The following is a 6,118-nucleotide window of genomic DNA, read 5'->3' on the forward strand; positions in this document are numbered from 1 at the left end:
GAATTGTTTGGATCCACATTCTGTGCGAATCTTTCTTCACGCGAATTGCTTGAATCCGCATCCCGGGCGAATCATCTTCCTGCGAACTGTTGAATCCGCATCCCGAGCGAATCATCTTCATGCGAACTGTTGAATTCGCAACCCGCGCGAATCCCGATGCGAATTCCGATGGGAATTCGAATCATAGTATCCGAATGGACTGGGTGCGGGTTGGGATGAAGATCGTCATGGTGACATGGTGGCCGGAGGATGGGGTGGCAGTGGTGGCCGTGAGAAAGAAAGAAGAGGCAGAGTGAAGGTGGGTAGGGTTAGGGAGAGGCTTATATAGGTAGGAAGGGCAAGGGTGTTTTAGTAATTAACCTTTAACCTTTAAATAATAATAGTTAATTAGAAAATAATAATAATAATAATAATAATAATAATAATAATAATATTATTATTATTATTATTGTTATTATTATTGGATTATATGATAGTAACAAAAGGATGGTAGTGAAGCAAGGACTTAAACGAAACCCGAAACCAAGGCCCGACTCGTTTAACAACCCGTGACCCGTCTCAAATAAAAGAATGAGAGTAGAATGTGAACCGAATACGAGAACCAACCCATCAAGCAAGGAATGTACGAACGGATGATAACTTATGATATATATATATATATATATATATATATATATATATATAATAACAAAGTGTGGAGGTGAGAACCTAAGATAAAGATTAGAATGGGAATTGATAATAATAATAATAATAATAATAATAATAATAATAATGTCGTTAAAGATGCAAACTAATGAAGCCAGCTCGTTAATGAAATAAAGTTAAGCTTATTAAATAAATAAGCTCGGTTTAAAAAGGCTACATGTCGGTTAGGTTAACCTAAAAGTAGCCCCGATAACTTAAGAAATAAAGAAACAAACAAATATAGATGATTAATATATGTCCGCTATTAACAGTAAGTCAGGCGCAGTTGAAGAGAGGCATTACGATTAACTCAGGAGGGGATCATCTACAAGTGAGTTCTGACCCCCTTTTTCCTTTAAACGTTTTAGGGGTTATATGCATACTCGTATGTGAAAGAATAGATATATGTAATTTTAATTAATTATATATATCTTATAATGACGTGATTATATATTAATATGTATTTGAATGTTTGATTGATAGTTGATAGAATAGAAAGAGTTAGGGAACAAACCCTACTAATGCTTGCGTAGAATGTTATAGGAATATAAACGAGTATGAATGTTGTGTATAGAAGAATGTGTATACGTTCATCGTAGACCCTTCGGGCCTCATGCATGCACAATAAGTTAGGATAACAAATCCCTCTAACTTTATAAGGCTCGGTTATGAGCAAGGATAGAAAGCTCGGTTACGAGCAAGGATAGAAGGCTCGGTTATGAGCAAGGAAGGCTCGGTTATGAGCAAGGATAGGAGGCTCGGTTATGAGCAAGGGTAGGAGGCTTAGTTATGATCAAGCGCATAGAAATATAGTTATGAAATGATTGATAGACGGACATAGAGAAAGAAACTAAAGATTATAAACGTTTTGCTTAAATGTATGAAAGATGTGATGTATTTGCAAAGCGTATGTTCTGAGAAGTGAAGAAACGTTAGAACTCACTCAGCGTGTAGCTGACTTTTAGTATGCATGCAGATATTGTAATGACGTGGCAAGCTCGAGGCGCGTACGAGGCTATCCATATTGAAGATCTAGTTAGAGTTAGAAGTATTTTGTAAAAGTTTAAATTTCCGCTGCGATTTGTATAGACTTTCGCTGTAACAAACTACGTATATAAGTAAATCCAACACCGAATGTAAGGCTACTTGGCTCGGGGCCTTACATATAAAAAACACTCAAAATCAGATCCAAATCTTACCAAATTCAAAACAATTGAAATTTGTATTGGCAACAAGGCTCAACATTTATTCGCCTGTGAGATAGTGGAGGTTCAAGGAGGCCACATTGTATGGTCAACCGGATTAAAAGACCGCCACAGTAAAGTGTATACGGCTAAAGGTCAGAGAGTCCGGCACATGCGACTCTTAGCTCACACAGCTATACAATTCTACGACGTCCAAGATCGGCTCGGCTATGACATGCCGAGCAAAGCCGTTGACTGGCTTATTAAGAAAGCTAAGGCTTCCATTGATGAACTCGCTGAGCTTCCGGCTTAGACTCCCACGCCAATTGTGAATATTGATCGAAACCCGGATAATAAATAATAATAATAATAATAATAATAATAATAATAATAATAATAATAATCAAATGGGTTGTTCTCAGAATTAGAGATTCTTACCGGAATCTTTAGATTCCGTCAAGTCTTTTTTCCGGCAACTCCGGCAGTGAATAATAATATGAATTTTCTACGGCGAATAATCATAATAATAATCATAATCAGGATCTCAAGCTTTCACTGTAATCATTTCAAGATCCGATAACCCACCACCAACCAGGACACAATAATATTTATTTTGATGGCCGGGTTGGCCGGAGAACAGTGGGTTTGGGTTGTCTATTATTATTATTATTATTATTATTAGGAATATTGGTTTTAATAATCTCAATTATGCCCTATTGGTAAATAACAGTCTCAACTTTAAACTTGGCTGGTGGTGGTCCCAACTAAAAAGGTATTTGTTTTTAACGGGTCGCAACTAACGGATGTTAACTCTTCTCCCGTCGCATCATGTCGGAAACTTGCCGGAAACCTGCAGCTCGCCTGCATTCTCCCCAATATCATCACACCGTCTCCCCCCTCTTCAAAAGACATCAGAAATTAGAAATAAGTAGATTTCATCTTCTTTCATGGCCAATCCCTATATACCAAACCCGATTTTATTTTCAAAAATTTGAAATCAATGTTACATGATTTACAAAATAAGCATATGGCTTTTGTTAAGGGGATCAAAACGAGTCGAATGATGTGTCAATTACCTTGAATGGTGCACGATTGACGAGGGTGGACTTCGTCGGAGACAATAACGACGGCACATCGGTTAGGTTTCGAATGAGGGGAAAGATAGAGAGAGATGGTGTAACGATAATAGGGAGAATGGAGGCGAGTTGCAGGTTTCGTGATGCGGCTGGAGAAGAAGGTCCACGTCAGCAAATCACTAACGGGGTTAACATCTGTTAGTCGCGGTTCGTTAAAAACAAATACCCATTTAGTTGGGACTGCCACCGACCAAGTTTAAAGTTGGGACTGCTATTTACCAATAGGGCATAGTTGGAATTATTTTAAAACCAATATTCCTTATTATTATTAATAGGTTTAGCGTGAAAAGACAATTTTTCGTTTTAACGGTCAAACAAAAGGAAAACCAAAAGTGAAATTAAAGTGCCACCACAGGGCCCATATCTACAAAAATGACACCACGGGGTTGTAACTTGTCACACCCCAACCTAAGGTGAAAATGCCGGGGTGTGAGCATGATTGCTCATAGCTCGAGGTAACTATCATACAATAATTGTGACAATATCTAATAATAAATTTTATTCCAATTAAAACAAACAATATCCAAAAATAGCATTCATTCAATTATAGCAACAAAACCCATAAGAATAAATAATCTAAATAACTTAATGAAATTGTTCTTGATAATGACTAGGGTCTCAGTCTAGTAATCCATGACTTCAATTCTTCAATTAAAATGATAACCTGCATATACGTAGAAAATACAATAGTTTTGTCAACAAATATGTTGAGTGAGCAAGTAATTAGTTTTGCAATAGTATATATAATAAGAAAAAAATAGCAAAACGTAAATAAAGTGGTAAATAAACTAAACCAATGAGCAAATAAAGTGTCAAGCAAACCATTGCCAAGTGAATCGGGCGCCGGTTAAAACTCGTATGATCATACTATAATGAGAATATGGTGGACCACTCCGAATGCGCAAATTAAACAAGTAATCAATTAGCATTTATGTCTAGCAATTCACACACAATATAACGTTTGCTAATGATTGAAATATGTATAATATGAAATACTATAAGTATGTATACGCCCCCAAAAACGTTTGAAAATATGTGAAAACAGGGAAATGACAAAACTCACCTTAAAATAAGCGAGTTGATTAAAATATTAATAATAAATAAGAGTCTTCCGATTAACGCGCCGAACGAAGATAATCAATAGAACCTGAAACTTATCAGTATGAAAGCATGAGTAAAAACGAACCTAACGCCGCTGGAATCAATCCAAACGGATGAGTAGAACTCAAGTTATGTCAATTTTAACGTTTAAACGAGTCGAGTCTGACCAGAATCCAAACTTCGAGTCGGGAGTCGGGTTTTGGTCAGAACCCTTAAAATTTATTTATGAGAAGAAAATTCTTCTGGACCGAACATTGAATCCGACCATAAGTATGAGAAAACGAGAAGTCAAAGTTATTGACTGTTTTACCCTTTATCGGGTTTTAAAGCAATTGACCAGTCAATACCCTTCAATCTCAGAAATTGATTGAAGGTTATCGACTAGAGGAAGTTTATGAACAAAAACTCAGGTTACAACTTACCCGGAATGTGAACGAACAACGAGATTGTCAAAGGTCCTTAGATTTGCAAAGTCAACCGTTTTATGAACCGTTCTTCAACAAATCACCAAAAACCGAGCAGAAAACGAGATGGCAGAAGGTATGGACGGCTGAGGGATGATGTTTAGGGTTTGTGTAAAGATTTATGGCAGAGATTTAAGGTTGTTTATATAGAAAAAGCCAAACCAAACTAATTATGGCCTTTTTGGCTCGTTTAAGCAATTAATGTGTATTATATGAATGAATCACTGAATTTAAGCATTAAGATCTTCCCTTGATCAGTAAGAAAGGACTTGGGATTCATATTTTAGTTATATAACGATTTCTTGGTCCTTACTTCTCTCAAACATGCCGAAAATACCCGATTTTATGCCAAAAACGAGCTAATAAACGAAAACGAACCAGATTGTCGCGAACTGACTGTGCAGCAGCACCATAGCGCTGCGTGGCCGGCTTTTGTACCCCCACCGCACGGCGCTCCATCCACCGGAGGTGGTGTCTTTCATCTATTGTCACAAACAGCCCCTATACTTGGTTTTTGATCAATTTATGAACATTTTATGCTATGATTAGGAATTTAAACAAAGAATAAACATGAAGGGCTTAAAGTGGATAAAAGGAAACTTAATTAATTATAAGTGCCAAATATCATTAAGGATTAGGATCTAAAATAGGTTCGTACAATGACAAAAATAAAAATAAACGGATATGGTAAAAACCCAAAATGTTACATAACTTGCGTCTAGGGTTCCACCACAGGGATCATATTTGCAATTAACTCTTGTTATTATTATTTATCTTATTACTAAATTACCCTTGCCATTAAACGGTCAATGCACGGTCAACTCACGGCAGGAGTTAAAGTGTGCCCTCCTGAAAATTCCAATGGCACATAAGGCACAAAATAAGAATAAGATTTGTATAGTGCCCCCGTCTATCCAGCATAGGGCACAAACCATAATTTTCTCTAAATAAAAATATAAAAGTGCAAGTACAGGGAATGAGTGAATCCGTGGATGGAAGTCTGTGTGTGGTCATAGCGTGTGATTTGTTAGGCATTATCAATTAGGGACAATAATGGAATGTGTTGGATATTTTAGTCCTATATTTAACTGTAGAATTGATACGGTAGATTTATAAGAATTGTGAATAACTTTGTAACCCAAGACCTTCCTTATTAGAACTATTAAGATGTTGAAGAATAGGAATACTTACATCCTCTATGTCTTGTTGATTCTTAACTTCTGGAATTCCATTCACCGTTGCATCCTTCACATTGAATTTTGAACTTTGAGTCTCATCATACATATTAGAATCATTGGTCCTGTTCTTGTTGTTCAATTGATTGGAAATGATGTCTTGGGTCCATTGATTGATCTCGACTTCTAGGTTCAATTGATTGGTTGTTAACTCAATTTCATCATTCTTGGTCGATGCCTCTGATATAGACTCCGGTGATGAATTCTTGTCGGAACTCAATGACTTTAGGTCACTAACCATTTTCTTCGTCATCGATCCCATCTCTGAAAAATTTTGTTCCATCCTATCCATTGTTGCAATTAATTGGAGAAGA

General features: G+C 36.6%; 1 pseudogene; it reads left to right on the forward strand.

Moving 5' to 3' along the window:
- The first annotated feature begins 235 nt into the window (after nucleotides 1–235).
- Nucleotides 236–5,614, forward strand: LOC143624316 (transcription factor TCP4-like; annotated as a pseudogene).
- The last annotated feature ends 504 nt before the right edge of the window (nucleotides 5,615–6,118 follow it).

Source organism: Bidens hawaiensis, unplaced genomic scaffold, assembly GCF_021521415.1.
Source record: "Bidens hawaiensis isolate Kalapana, Puna unplaced genomic scaffold, B.hawaiensis_p1.1 tig00003760_1, whole genome shotgun sequence".
NCBI lineage: Eukaryota > Viridiplantae > Streptophyta > Magnoliopsida > Asterales > Asteraceae > Bidens > Bidens hawaiensis.